The sequence below is a fragment of the Balearica regulorum genome, chromosome 2, assembly GCF_011004875.1.
Source record: "Balearica regulorum gibbericeps isolate bBalReg1 chromosome 2, bBalReg1.pri, whole genome shotgun sequence".
Taxonomy (NCBI): Eukaryota; Metazoa; Chordata; class Aves; order Gruiformes; family Gruidae; genus Balearica; species Balearica regulorum.
This window is the reverse complement of record NC_046185.1, coordinates 164,516,245-164,530,304: the sequence shown is the minus strand read 5'-3', so window position 1 is coordinate 164,530,304 and position 14,060 is coordinate 164,516,245.

The following is a 14,060-nucleotide window of genomic DNA, read 5'->3' as shown; positions in this document are numbered from 1 at the left end:
GAAGGTTGGATTTGCTGTTCTGTGCCGTTGGGGTTATGTTCCCCATTTAGCTTTCCCTCCAAACCCAACACAGTGCATCTGTTCTGCTTTCTGCTGTGTGACTTTATTTAAATAAAGCAATAGCATCACAGTCCATAAACAAACTGTGAAATGTATTTCTACGTATTATGTGCACTGGGTTTAGAGTCAACAAAACATTTACTGTGTTGTTTTGCAAACACAACAATTACATCCACCTACAGGACTTCATTATTTGCAAAATGTAGCATAAACGGTTGTTTCCTGTGTTTTAAGTCTCCTTATATATCAATCAGTAGAGGAAGACTTTCAGGTTTGGTGGGTCTAAGGTGGTTTTTTTATTCCAGCACTCCCTCTGGATTTCTTTTTGTAGGTCTCCCTTAATTTATTATCAATGCATTGGACCAAGCCTTGAGCTAGTTTAACCAGCATCACTCCGCTGCTATGCAGAGAGAGCTCTTAATTACTCCAGATATTTATCCAGTGTAGTCCCCTAATCCAATGTCATAATGAATATATTCATTTAGCAGCCTGTTTTCCCAAATGTAGTTATGTTGATCTGTGCATCCATTTCTGCCAAGAAGTACAGGTGTCCACAGATCTGACCAGCTGATCAGATCCAGTAGGAGATCTTGTCTGTAAACCTGATGGGACACTTTAGCCAAAGTTACTTTCCAAGTCTTTAACTGCAACAAGAGAGATCTTAATGCCTTTCTTAATTCAGAGCAAAGTTCAGTCCACAGAGCAACACCAGGAATGGAGAATGTGAAATATTTAGTTCTCCAATTTATTAATGAAATTTGGCGGGTGAGTTATTTAAATTTAAGCAGCTTCATGAGAAGATGTTAGGTGCAAAATGACACTTCAGTAGGAAAAAAATAAAAAGAAGATTGCATAAGCTAATGGCTGTTAGTTGAAAACAGCAAAAATTGAAAGAGGAATGAGAGCTCCCACCTCCTCAAATTAATGGAGGTGATTAATGATCCTAGAAAACTCCACTGAGTTTAGTGTTCTCCATCTCTGTTTTTGCATAATGACTGGATGCTTTTCAAGGAAGATGGGCTCAGGACAGGGAGCTGAACAAGGCATGATGACCTGAGAAGTGTACCAGTATGGAATTTATCGGTCCCTTCTAAGCTTAATAGATGGATGCAGTTTATTTAATTATGGATGTTTATAATTTAAATATTGCCACCTGAGCACATTTTATCTAATGTATTTTGCATCCTTTGGGATGAAGTGACTTGTGCCTTGGACTCTATTGATTACATTGACTAGATCTCTATTGACTAAATGGATTTCTTATGACAAGCATGAAATGTAGGTGTTCGCAGGTAGACATCTATAGTCACCACCTGAAGTCAGCCTATATCTCTAAAACCTCTTTGCTGAATGATTTTCTTGGCAGATGTAAACAGCTGATGAGGTGTCATCCAGTGTAGCTTGGGCTTCAAACATCCAACCAAACATGAATTATCTCTGTATTCACCATTCACAATTCAGATTACTCTATACCAAGCCCAGCAAAAAGAGGTAAGAATCAAGGCCACGACACTTCAATAAAAAATATTTCATGTGTGTACAGGGAGAGATATTGTGTTATGGTGAAAAAGCATTCAAAAGTAAAGAAAGATAAACAAGGTGCTAAAACTGAAACAAGCTGTCTAATCTATTCGTATACACTTGTCAGCTTCATGAACAGTCCATAAAATACATATTGTGAGCCCCTTTTATAGCTTACATATAACTATCAAAACCAGAGAAGTTAAAACAACTGAAACACTAACCAGTTGTTTGAGTGAATGATGATGAGACTGAATATAGGAAAACCCCATTTGATTTGATGATTCCACAACAGCAATTGCACAAGCCAAAAATACTGGGAAGTGTCAGATTTTCAGCTGGTATAAATCAGCCATATCATATCATATCCATGGGATTTTCTTGGGTTTTTTACCATCTGGAGGTCTAGTCTTCTGAATACAGATCATACTTACCTTTTACTCAAGAAGTATTGATCTCTGAGGTTATTGACAATTATTATTAATTTTTATATCTGTATTTTTTTAGTGCTTGCAGCCTCCAGTTGTGGGTCTGGATTACACTGTGCTGTACTAATGTTGAAGAAAAAGGTTTTATTCTTTCAAGCTTATGTTACTACTAAAATGCAAGATTCAGAAGGTGGACACAGACTCAGTGAGGCAGTGCTGTCAGTGTGATATAGGTTACAGCACTGTTTCTTGGACTGTTCTCTTTTTTTTTTTTTTTTTTTTTTTTGGCTGAATAATATAGAAACAGGCTATTGTCCTTTAAAAAGTTATGAGCTTTGGGTGGTACTAACCACATTTTGTTTAGAAGCACTCTGGACATAAGTATAGGTGCAGTTAAGTCCTCTAGTCTGCTGTGTAAATGTTTATTGAGGTCTTCAACACGACACTGAGATTTATTAACATTTTTTGTAAGTAAAGCAAAAGAGATAACCCTTAAGGAAAGGGACACAGAGAAAAATTACAAGCTTTGATTAAGACAGAGGAATCTAATCATCACACTATGTTTAGCTGATGCACAGATCCAACAACTATAATTTGCAATGCCTGAGTTCAACTACCAGAAAAAGCTGTGGTTTTTGAAAATGCGTACTCTCCATTCTCCAACCTTAATTGTGTTCCTAATTCTAAATACCTCATCTTTCCTCCACTTACCATCTGCTTTGAATTCTCTCCAAGTATCAACACCTTGCTCCATAGGTAGATGTCATCCACCAAGGTTCCTTAAAGGCAAACCTTCAGCCATGAAGACCACTGCCCTTGGAACAGAAACATTATTCCTGGCTGTGAGGCCAACTATCCAGAGCACTGCTATGTCATTGTAAATGGTTCAGATAAGAGCCATGAGAGCAAGGCAGTATTGGAAGGCTCCTTCCCTCTTGTGATGAATGAAGAGCTCCATCTGCTTGGTTTTATATCTAGCAGGTGAATGGAGCCTCAAGTCAAGGGAGCCTCAGGAGAGATTCAGCAAACCAAATGTCTCTGCATGATGAGCTGGATTGCTTTCCAGGCTCCACTGACTGGACTGACCAGCTCCCCACTGACTGCTACGGGACTTCAGACAGCTATGTGTCAACACTGAGATTCAGGTGTCTGGATCTGGGATTGAATCCCACCCAAGGAGTTTAGTGACTCCGGTCATTCTGAGATTCAGAGGAGCAGCTCTTGGTGGTTCCTGTTCATCTCCTAGCTATGTCTCTGCTGTTCAGTGAAGCACAGAGACTTCTGAGCTAGCTACCTGGTTGGCACAGCAGCACAGTTCAGTGTGGTGTGGCCTTCTGTGCAGATACTAGTGTGGCCCTAGGAGAAATCTAAAGCAAGTTGACCACCATCCAGCAGGGCTAAAAGACCAGACCTTCTTCCCTTTCTGTCCCCAACACCTACCTAGTGGAGAAGCTCTTGAAATCTCAACCTGTCCAATGATGTCTCTTCACAAAGCTATGACAGCAGCAGAAGTGGATACACCAGAACAGAACGTGAAACATCTGAAGAGCATGAGTGGAATATTTCAATTAAAAGGATCTACTTGATCGTACAAGCAGACTACAATCTTGTCGTTGGTCTCTGGGGTCAGGGCAAATTATCCAGCTCTTGTTGCTCACCTCACTCTATAAGCTAAAGTTAGTAACAATTACCTACCCAACTCCTGAGAGAGTTAAGAATTAATTGCTTCATAGTACTCAACATTTATTTTCACACAATCAATGCCACTGGGAGCATAAAAATAAGCTTTGCAATTACTATTACATATCCACAGGGGACTGTTCACTCATGAAGTACTAGTTAAAACAGCCTTCCTAAAAATAATTAAAAAAACCAATCTTATTTATGTTTGGGCAGAAAAAGAGAAACTCTTCAGGCTCAGAAAGAACAAATTAAAAAAAAAAAAACAAACCTACACAAACAAACAAGTAACAACTTCCTCTAAACTCAAGATGGCAGTCTGCTGGAAATAGAATGAATTAAGGTGAGTAGAAAACCATCCATTATTAAAACAGTGCTATTTACACTGGGAACATGATAAAACTGCTCCAGGGTATGTGACGTGTTAAAGACACAGAGGAAACAGAGTGCCTGCTTCTCCCTCTCTACTTTCTCCTTAGAGCTTTGCAGAGCGAAGGAAGAAAGAGAAGGCACTAATGGCAGCGTTATGTGTGCAGAAAGCCGAGAAGCAGAATACCTAGAATCACTACAACCATATTTCTTAAGATAAACTGTGTCCAGGGAAAGTAGGGTTCCTTCCAGGTTGGGGCCACCAGGAAGCAACATTTTGCCCTCACAAAGAGGAGTCTGGCAGCAGAAGCCACATGAAGCAGGGCAACCGACTTCTTGACTGACACCAGAGATTATGCAAGCTATAAGCTTGGGCTAAAACACGACGCTCTAGAGACTGAGATAAAGGCTCCACCTTATCATTAGAGGATGTGACACAGCTGATGTTTTTGTGGAGGAGGCAGGAAATGGAACATTTTCCACAGCGGGGTCAAATGAATCACAGAGCTGCTCTGTACAGAGAGTATTTGATGCTGATGTCCATGGATCAAGCCTCAAACAGTTTCTGACTGGGTGATGAGAACCTCTGTAGCTAATATCATGAACTGCGTTTAAGACCTTACCATCTGAAAGCGGGAATTTCTACACTGTAACTAATTTCTGTGGTAAATGTTGGTTTATGTTGTAGGTAAATGTTGTAAGTCATGGTGTAAACTGAGAAGCGCAATACATAGTGAATAATAGATTCAGGGCTCTTCCCAAGCTGTCAGCTTGTACTGGTTCTCCAAGATCCTAGCTTTCATCCACCTCTGGCTTTACTAGCTGTGGACAAAATCGCCAAAACCTCTGAGACTGGATGTGCCTGAGTTTACTGGGAGCCTGAAACCAGTTTTGAGAAGTCTGAACTGCCACGTTCGTCTCTGTAAGAAGTAAAGTGGGAAAAGCTGACATTTCAAGTCAACATTGTTCATTGCCTTCATGCTATTAATGAAGATATGCGTGGTTCATCCAGCTGGTCTGGGCACTATGGGTGCTGGAGCTCTGAGGGCAGGGCACTCTGATCTATGGTTAACCAGACCCTGGGAAGGAGGTGGAGCATGGGAGTCAGGACCCAGCAGAGCATTTGTGGCCACACTGCAGAGCAGTATCACATTTTTTTACACCTGCTGGGCTGAGTTACCTTCTTCTCTTTTGCAAGTCCAACCCCAGCATAGAGGAAGGTCCAGCTGACATCCAAAGCACCCAACACACACCAGGACCACTCACTGTGATTTATCCATCACAAGAGCTCCTGCATTTTTTTATTTTATTTTATTTTCCATACCTCTTCCAAAATGAACAGCAAACTCAGCCTGCCTTCATTCCCTTCTTTTGCATGCGAAGAGGGAGCTCTTTCATCTCAGCAGACAACGACCTTGGTCTTTTCAGCTGCGTTCAAGTCAATTCCTTGCACAAGAGCGGTACGCTTGGTTGGCGGCTGGCCAGCCGTGCTGTACGCCTGGACCATGCAGGCTTTTTCCCCAGCAGCGCTGAGCTCCCTGCAAGCATCGGTTGGGCATCACAGGGTCTCACTGGAGCCGGGGGCTTGTGCACGGTAATTGAGAATAGGGAGAGGGGGAATGCACCCTCTTTTCCCCCCAAACTGAGCTTTTTTTTTTTTTTTTTTGCAGGTCAGTAGGAAACCACCTCAGTCTGAAACTTGCTGATTGTCTATCATACATCTCAGAAATCTGGTTATTTCTGAAGAAAAAATTTAAATCAGAGAGTATCTGAGAGGTTAGTGTGAAGGTATCTGCCTGCTTGGAGGACTCTCCCGTGAGCTCCCTGTCTCAAGCCCCAAACAAACCAATGCCGCTGTCATATCAGTGAGGAATGAATTTCTGCAGCCCCCTGGTGATTCTTCTGGCAGTCAGTGAACACCCTTGTAAGACTATTGATTTTTCTTCTGCTTTTTTAGCTGGAATATCCCCTGCTTCCAACTCAAACCTGCTATTGAAATCCTTCTTGCAGCGAAAACGTGAGAACAGCTCTGCTTGTCCCTTTTCGCTCAGTTACAATCTCTTGGAGAGGAAGAGTCCAACCAGGTATTATGGTTTGGAGCTCTTCCTCCATCCCTTCTTACTATGAATTGGATCTTAAAGATTTAGTGTGTGCTGCAGTTCAGGTCTCTTGGTTGAGCTGCTGAATACCACAGTTAAGGGTTTATGCTGCTTGCTTGATTCCCTTGTCTGATACATTCCTTATATATCTGCTGCCTCCAGGATATATTTGTGCAAGCAAATTAAGCATCCTTACTATACGTTAGCAAAACATTACATCTACTGATGGAGAGAGGTGTTATGTTTTAAGCCCCTTCAATGCATACAAAAAATGAAACAGTTTCTGGGGGGAATAAGAAATGACAGTTCATTCTCTTGAATAAATGCTCTCTAGGAAGAATTTGCGTGACATAAATGTAATTTTCCAGACCATTTTGGTGTTTTTTTTTTATTTCCAGACAAGTCTTCTTTCCTTGTAAGCAGAAAATAGTTTCATGCCCCAAACCTGCCAGACTGACTATACAAAACAGGGAAACCCTCTTCTAATCCAGGGGGTATTTGCAGACTAAATCACATTAGATTTAACCAGATTGACAACAACAGAATTTCCACAGTTCCTGTCATTTTTTGACAGTGTGAATGCCAATGACATAATGATATTCCAGAAGCAATCATTTCCCCAGAGAGGCCCCGTTCTCATTTCCTGTATCAAGAGATGAATGACAGCGAAGGAGTATGTATGGCATTACTTTGATGCCTGTGAGTTGCAACCATCTTCCAGGAGGTTTGGCACTGGCTTTTTCAGGGAAAAAAGATTTTTAAACTGTGGATGCTGCTGTAGCCATCTACAAAATATCAAGCATATAAAGACATGCTTCCTGTGGAGAGCTAAACATTGTCTAAGAAGATGGCATAATATATGCCGAGGGAAGTGAAACATCAGGCTCCAGTGCTTTTGAGTTAAGATAATGGCATTGAATTTATTAAGATTTCCTGATGTGTAGGCTCTGTGCAGATGTCTGCTGTATTACCTGGTGACTCTGAAAGGGATTTCACAGAGAGGTGACTGACCTTTCTGAAGGGCAGAGAGCATGGTACTGGATTTTGCCTCCAAGGTGCCGTGCCTTGGACTTGCTCCTCGTGTATTAAAGGCTTGGCATAGCCCCAGTGAGGTTCACTAGGGTTCAACGAAATTTTATTTGCTTCAACAAAAAATATGATCCTTGGCATTTATAACATCAATCCTCTCCCTAAACGCTACCTTATCTCCCTATTTACACTCAGCCCTCTGTGTTTTTAGTGTCTTCTTTTCTGTGTCCACCTCTTGGATTGTAAACCCTTCAGAGCAGAGCAGTTTTTCATACTTGTGTTGCATGCTGCGTCACGCATATTTTGGTCAGCAAACAGGTATAAGGCTGGGAATAGCAAAGAGCAATCACTCATGCTCCCCAATTCCATGTAGGGTGGGAGAGGCATCTATGTGCGGGTTCATCCTGGGCTGGAGATAGCCTGAAAACTGGGCTGTATGCAGTTGTCAAAGGAACAAACATTCTAAGGCAAACATTGAGGACAGCATCAAGCATTCATGGATATGCTTATGGGCAATTTTATTCTCAGGTACCCAAGTTTTTGGTCACAGGTAAGACAGGAGACCTACCTTTTTTTAACCAAATCCCTCTGCTGACCCCACTGAGATCCTGCTATCTTCAGGCATTCACAGCAGGCAAGATTCCCAGGAGAAACTGGGGGTGATGGATGTGTTTTGCACATAAAACAACCCATTGACAAGAGCAGCTGGGCTTGAAAACTTACAATATCTTTTCCCTCTTTAATGCCACTAGTTCTCTGAGGGTGAATTCAAAGGCAGCTGTACCATATCTCATACTGTTTGGGGAGGTGAGTGGGTTGTACTCGCTCTGCAGTGAGTCATCCCCATCTTGTTTAACTGCAGCTTACCAATTTTCGTTTGTTTATGTGTGTGTTCCAGGCATATCTGATCGATGATGCATGCGGCTCTGGAAACTTACTGCATCAAGTCTCCATACTTTCCATCAAAGTTTTTCAGCAGTATGGGTGGAGACCACAGGACGCTGCATCAGATACGCAGATACAATTTGCAGATCTAAAGATTTTCTGATTTACCCATTTATCCACGCCTAGGTCAAACTAAGGTTCTCGACTACCCTGTAAACCGTGAGACTGTAATCAACTCCCAAACCGAAATCCAGTCTTCTAATTTGCTTACAAGTGAGAAAATAATAATCTTAAACAATGTAAAGCTAACAAGGAATCTCTTAATTGAGGGTTATAATCAGCTCAGTCTTCATTTTAAGAAATTATCCACAGTCAGGGAAAAACCGTAGACTTGGTTTAAATTTCAGTCACTCAAATCCTATTGAAGCTGGCGGGGTTATAGTAAGTGCTTAAAGCTAAACGTCTATGCAAACTGCTTCCTGTTTGGGGACTTACTCAGGGCTTTCCTGAGCTGAGTTAAAAGTGTCCCAGATCAGATAAATAGTACTCTGTATCAGAGGAACCAGTCAGGCCCAGACAAGGGTCAAGCATCGTATAAAGAGTTAGATATCAGCGATGGCTGTCTCCTGTGTTCTCTCTGCTACCAGTGCATGCCACACTTGCAAACCACAGGCTGCAAAATAGACTCTGCAAGGAAGATGGCTGGTATAACTCTTCAGTGCAAGCAGGGTGAAACCTGTTTCAGCTTAAGGAGCAGTGATGGCATTAATACCTCCTGATAACCTCCTCTCCTCCCTGCAGGGACTGTCTTTGTCAAGGCCATAGAGCTTGAGCCTTTGCTGAGGCAGTCCCCAGCAGGATGAGTTTCACAGTAAGGAAATCTCTGTGTTTTTCATGTTGTGCAAGTCTTGGTCTATTCCTGGATAGCAAAAAGGGCCCTGTAATAAAAGCCAGTATTTACATGTGTGTCTTTAAATGTGGCCACAAAAGCAAGCACACTCCCTGTCAAGAGCTAGCCTGTGAATAGCCAGACTGAAGTGTTATCACAGTGCACCACATCTTTAGATAATCTTCCGCCTTTACTGGAGCCACTGTGTCTTTTGTACATAGAAAAGAGCATTGCTCCTTTATACAACCTCTTTGTTGAGCTTTCTGGGTGGAATTTATTTGCTTAAACATAGGCCAACAATGTCATTTGAGATGCTCCACCATAGCCGTGTGAGAGTGGTAAACACCATACAGGATCTACAGGATTTGCAATACATCTGTCCTTTTCTGGACAGGCAACTAAGGCTGGGCAAGATACGGGTACTGTGTTGGAAGAAGTGTTGGTCTTTCAAACTGTTGTCATGGCTTTTGAGCTATGGGGCATAATGTTACAGGTGTTCATATGTCTCCGCAGGCTTTTAAAAATCATTGGGAGCTTAATCACTTGAATCCAGGGGATGATGTAGCTCATCGCGATGTAGACAACTGAAACAGGTCAGATGAATCCCCGTAGAAAAAAGCCTATGCAGCTCAGGGTTGACTAGTTCAGGTTAGAATCCTAGACCGTAGATATCAAAAGCTGGGCAACATAGATTTCACTGGGAGTCAGGATTTTGTTGTCTCTAGCTGTGACTAGCTTAACAGAAAGTACGTGTGGGACCCACTCATCCTGACCAGAGTCTATACCTTTCTCCTGGGCAATGCTCTCATCTAGGAGTGCTTGGTGATGACTAGTGATATCTCCTCCACATGTGCCTTGTGCTCTGGTTTTGTCCATGTAGTAGGTCACTTCAGGCATTAAAATTATGGTCCGAATGGAAATATTGATGCTGAAATGCTCCCATACACTGTGTTGTTGAGAGTTTAATTCAGAGAGACAGCACAGCCTGTGAACCAGGACCCTCAATTCAAATCTGGCATAGTTCTTCACTCCAGCTATTTCAGCAAGCTGACACTTCTCCTTTTTATCCCTTCAATTTGCCTTAGATTTTAGGCTTATTTGTCCAATCCATAAAGCCGATAACTGCAATGATATACAAACAATAACAATCTGAGCTGAAATTATTTGCTTGCATTCACTTCTGCTTTGACTTGGGAAACAGGGAAAGAGTTACCTGTGGGCTCCTTCAAAGGATGGCCATCAGCTTGAAATCTACTTCTACAAACATGATACTTTTTTTGGTACATAATTAAACAAGATAAATTATCTTTAAAATCTGTAAATACGTTATTGTAACCTTTTGTATTCCGTTCATTTCCAAAGCCTATGAAGACTTCTCCATTCCTGTATTGTTTAAAGAGAAGGAAAAATAGAGGCAGATAGCTAAAAAAATCCATTATTTTCATTAGAATGATTTTTAAAAAATTTCTTTTCTTACCTAGCCAAGGATGGATTAATAATCACCTTGTGGATGCAATCTGAAGAATATTTATAGAGGCTAAGCCATAAAACCTTGACATACTATGTACTTATGATCCTCTTTCACATGTATCTTGTAACAGTGATAATATTTGCATAGATATGCCATGGAGATCTTGAGACAGCTTTTATTTTCAGGCATATGAACTTTGCATGCACTGCAGTGAGCTCTGTGTGGCAAAATACTTTGACTGTGCCCGTGTGACTTCCAGGTCTGCTGCTGAACATCGTCACAAGGTGTGTCTGCTCAGGGCTCGATTTCTGGCTGCTGGGTGGGTTCACGTGGCATGGCAGGGAGTGCCAGGACTCTGCTCTCCCACGCTGGCCAGGCAATCCCACCGGGCCGGGCTCCAGCACTGCAGAAAAGTTTCAAGTCCTTTGTATTTGTACAGAAGGTGGTTTAAGGAAAGCACTATCTGCAGTTCAAGAGGTGGCTAGGCTGCCGTGCAGACACAGCCAGCATTCAAATGCTGGGTCTAATCAGCATACTATTTATTTCCTCAGGCAATTATTCATGAATATGCCATATTGATAAGCTAGATCAACAGACAAAAAGATTGATTACGGTAGAGGTACCAGGGAAACCTTACACCAGCATGATGAGAAATTAATCCAAAGCAGAACCCAACCTTCTGGCCAGACTTAAGGGAACACAGATTGTGTCCTCAAGATGTGGATGTATTTTTCCACAATGAGCCAAATCAGCTCCTGGAGGATGATCCTGTTTTGATCCGAACATGGTGGGCCATGATCTCCCTCGACTGACAAATACCCGCAAGGTGGGTCTCTCCTAGGTATTGCAGTATTATGTACACTCTCCAAAGCTACTTTGGGAGGTGGTAAGTAGATGTCCTGCTTTCAGCTAGGACAGAGTTAATTTTCTTCCTAGTAGCTGGTCTAGTGCTGTGTTTTGTATTTAGCATGAGAATAATGTTGATAACATACTGATGTTTTAGTTGTTGCTAAGCATTGTTCACAATTAAGTCAAAGACTTTTCAGCTTCTCAGGCCCTGCCAGTGAGGAGGCATGAGCCTTCCACAGGAGGTGCACAAGAAGCTGGGAGGGGGCACAGCCAGAACAGCTGACCCAGACTGGCCAGAGGGATATGATATCACAGTGTATAAGCAGGGGGGAGTTGGGCAGGGAGCATGTGGCTCCGGAACTATTTGGACATCAGTTAGCAGGTGGTGAGCAATTGTGCTGTGCATCGCTTGTTCTGTATATTATCATTATTATTACTATTAATGTTAATATTAATATTATCATCATCTTCCTTTTCTGTCCTATTAAACAGGTTTTATCCCAACCCACAAGTTTTACTTTTGTTCAATTCTCTCCCCCATCCCACTGTGTAGGGGTGAGTGAGTGAACAGCTCTGTGGTTGTTTTAGCTGCCTGCCGGGTTAAACCACAACAGTAGATCAGGCCTTTACAGTGAAATGAAAACATGAGAGAAGCATGATGCTCCTGACAACTAGTTAATTAATAAACTAATTGGCTGATTAACTTGGGCACATCACCATAATGATGTGATTAGTTTACCTCTTATACCATACGTGGCTGGTCTGCCAATGTTTAGAATATCTCTGCTCAGGTTTGAGGTGTGTTTTATTACCATTTCAAAATAGCTATGATTGCTGCCTCATAGCAGTGAGGAGCAGAGGAGGCCATCCGCAAAGTCACACTCTAATAGTATGTCAGCGACAATACCCTCTAATAGCAATCTGGCATGCTGCAATATCTTTAGTTGTAGATACATCCAAAGCCACAGGTCCTGTATCTGTGCAGAACCATTTACCATACGGGTATCTGAAAATTTATGAGGCACCACCAGTCATATTTAATTAACATCAATCTCCAGTGAAATCATTGGAATCATAAGGAGGATGAATCTCACTCAGACGTGGCACAGAAATGGAATCAATTTCAAAAATATAGCCAGTTTTTCATCAAAACCTCTATAAAATCAATCTTCCACTTCAGAATGTAGCCCAAAGGCTTGAAGCTCACTGAAATTACTCAAATGCAAAAAGAATGTTTAATTAGATGCTCATTTGGGAGGAGAAATGTAAGACTGTATCCCTAGATTCATTTTTCAGGCTAATTTAGTAGTCTTTGTATTGAACATTCTCTTTTGATGCCGGACTTTAAAAAATATCCAACATGGAAATTTGCCTTGTGAAGAAAGCTCCATTTCAATTATAGCTGTCTAAGGAAAATTTAAATAAGACGTTACTGTACTGGATCAAATCATGGTCTATCTGGTCCTGTAGCCTGTCTTTGACAGTGACAAACATGTGGCAGACCTGTCAAGTTACTGGCAACCTGAGGCAAGATATATGCTGGGCTGTGTCATGGAGACAGTCGGCTGTTCATGTCATGACTGCACGCTTTCTCTATGAAGCCATGCGATGGACATGGTCTCAGATCACACAATGAGGATAAAACACATACTAGCAGGCGGCTATTGGGGAATGAGCTTTTTAATGTCACATTTCTTGCCATGTAGCAAATACGCCAGGACCAGTTGGCTGATCTGCTGATACCTGTGATGGATGCGTGGGATCCTTCAGTGGGAGCAGAGCAGCGTTACTGCACCACAAACCCATGACATCCTGGGCAAAGGTGAGTGGATCAAACACAGGACATCTAAAAAGTGTCCCTTGTGATTACAGAGTAAAATGAGACAGGTCTGGTTTGGTTGCAGGTAGAAAGGAGTCATGGAGCAGTCAGCTCTGAGAAAATTTAGCCACACGAGCAGTTTCTTCCTAATCCCTGTTTCTTGATTGTTTTAGCTCTGAAGCAGAGAATGTAAATCCTTCTCCCAAAACTCTCCAGTATTTTTAAATCATAGTATTTAACTCTGCATATGCTTTTTAAAATCTTGGCTGGCTTCATTTCTATCTTGCAGAAATTGGTTACGTTGGCTGACTGTGTGGGAAAGTTGTCCTTTGAATCAGCTCATATTTCAGATGTTTTCAGGGATTTAAAGGCCAGATGGGATCATTAGTTCATCCACCCTGATCTCTTACATAGTACATGGGATGGGATTCACCTCACCATTATTTAAACAGTGAAGTTAGAGATAGACTACCTGCTCTAAAATGAGCTGGTTTCCCTTTGCTCCTTTTACAGTCAATGGGAAAGGATTATTCCCTGCATAAGGTACTTCATTCTTCTCTATAATAGATTTTGTGTCTAGGATGCATAAATTACTGGGACTGTGGACTTCTTACAGCGAGTTCCCTAAATGGTCTTTGGCTGAGGCACAGCTCCAAGGAAGGTAAGCAGTTTGTGCCTGAAAGTGTCAAGAGATGGAGAATCCACAACTTTTCTTATGCTACTGATCTCTCACTCTTGTGTTTAGAAACCAAACTCCAAAGGTATTATTGACTGGATTGACATTGACTATAAAGGGAACCTTGTGTAAGTAGCTCAAGGGAAATACCTGCCTTCTAGTATAATAAATCCATCCCCATTCCCTGTTTCTGGCTGCCTCATCTCCCAAAAGATTGAGTAGACAGTGAGAGATTTTCAGAGGTAGGTGATAGTAAGGACTGTTGGCAGGGAAAGGTTTCCACAA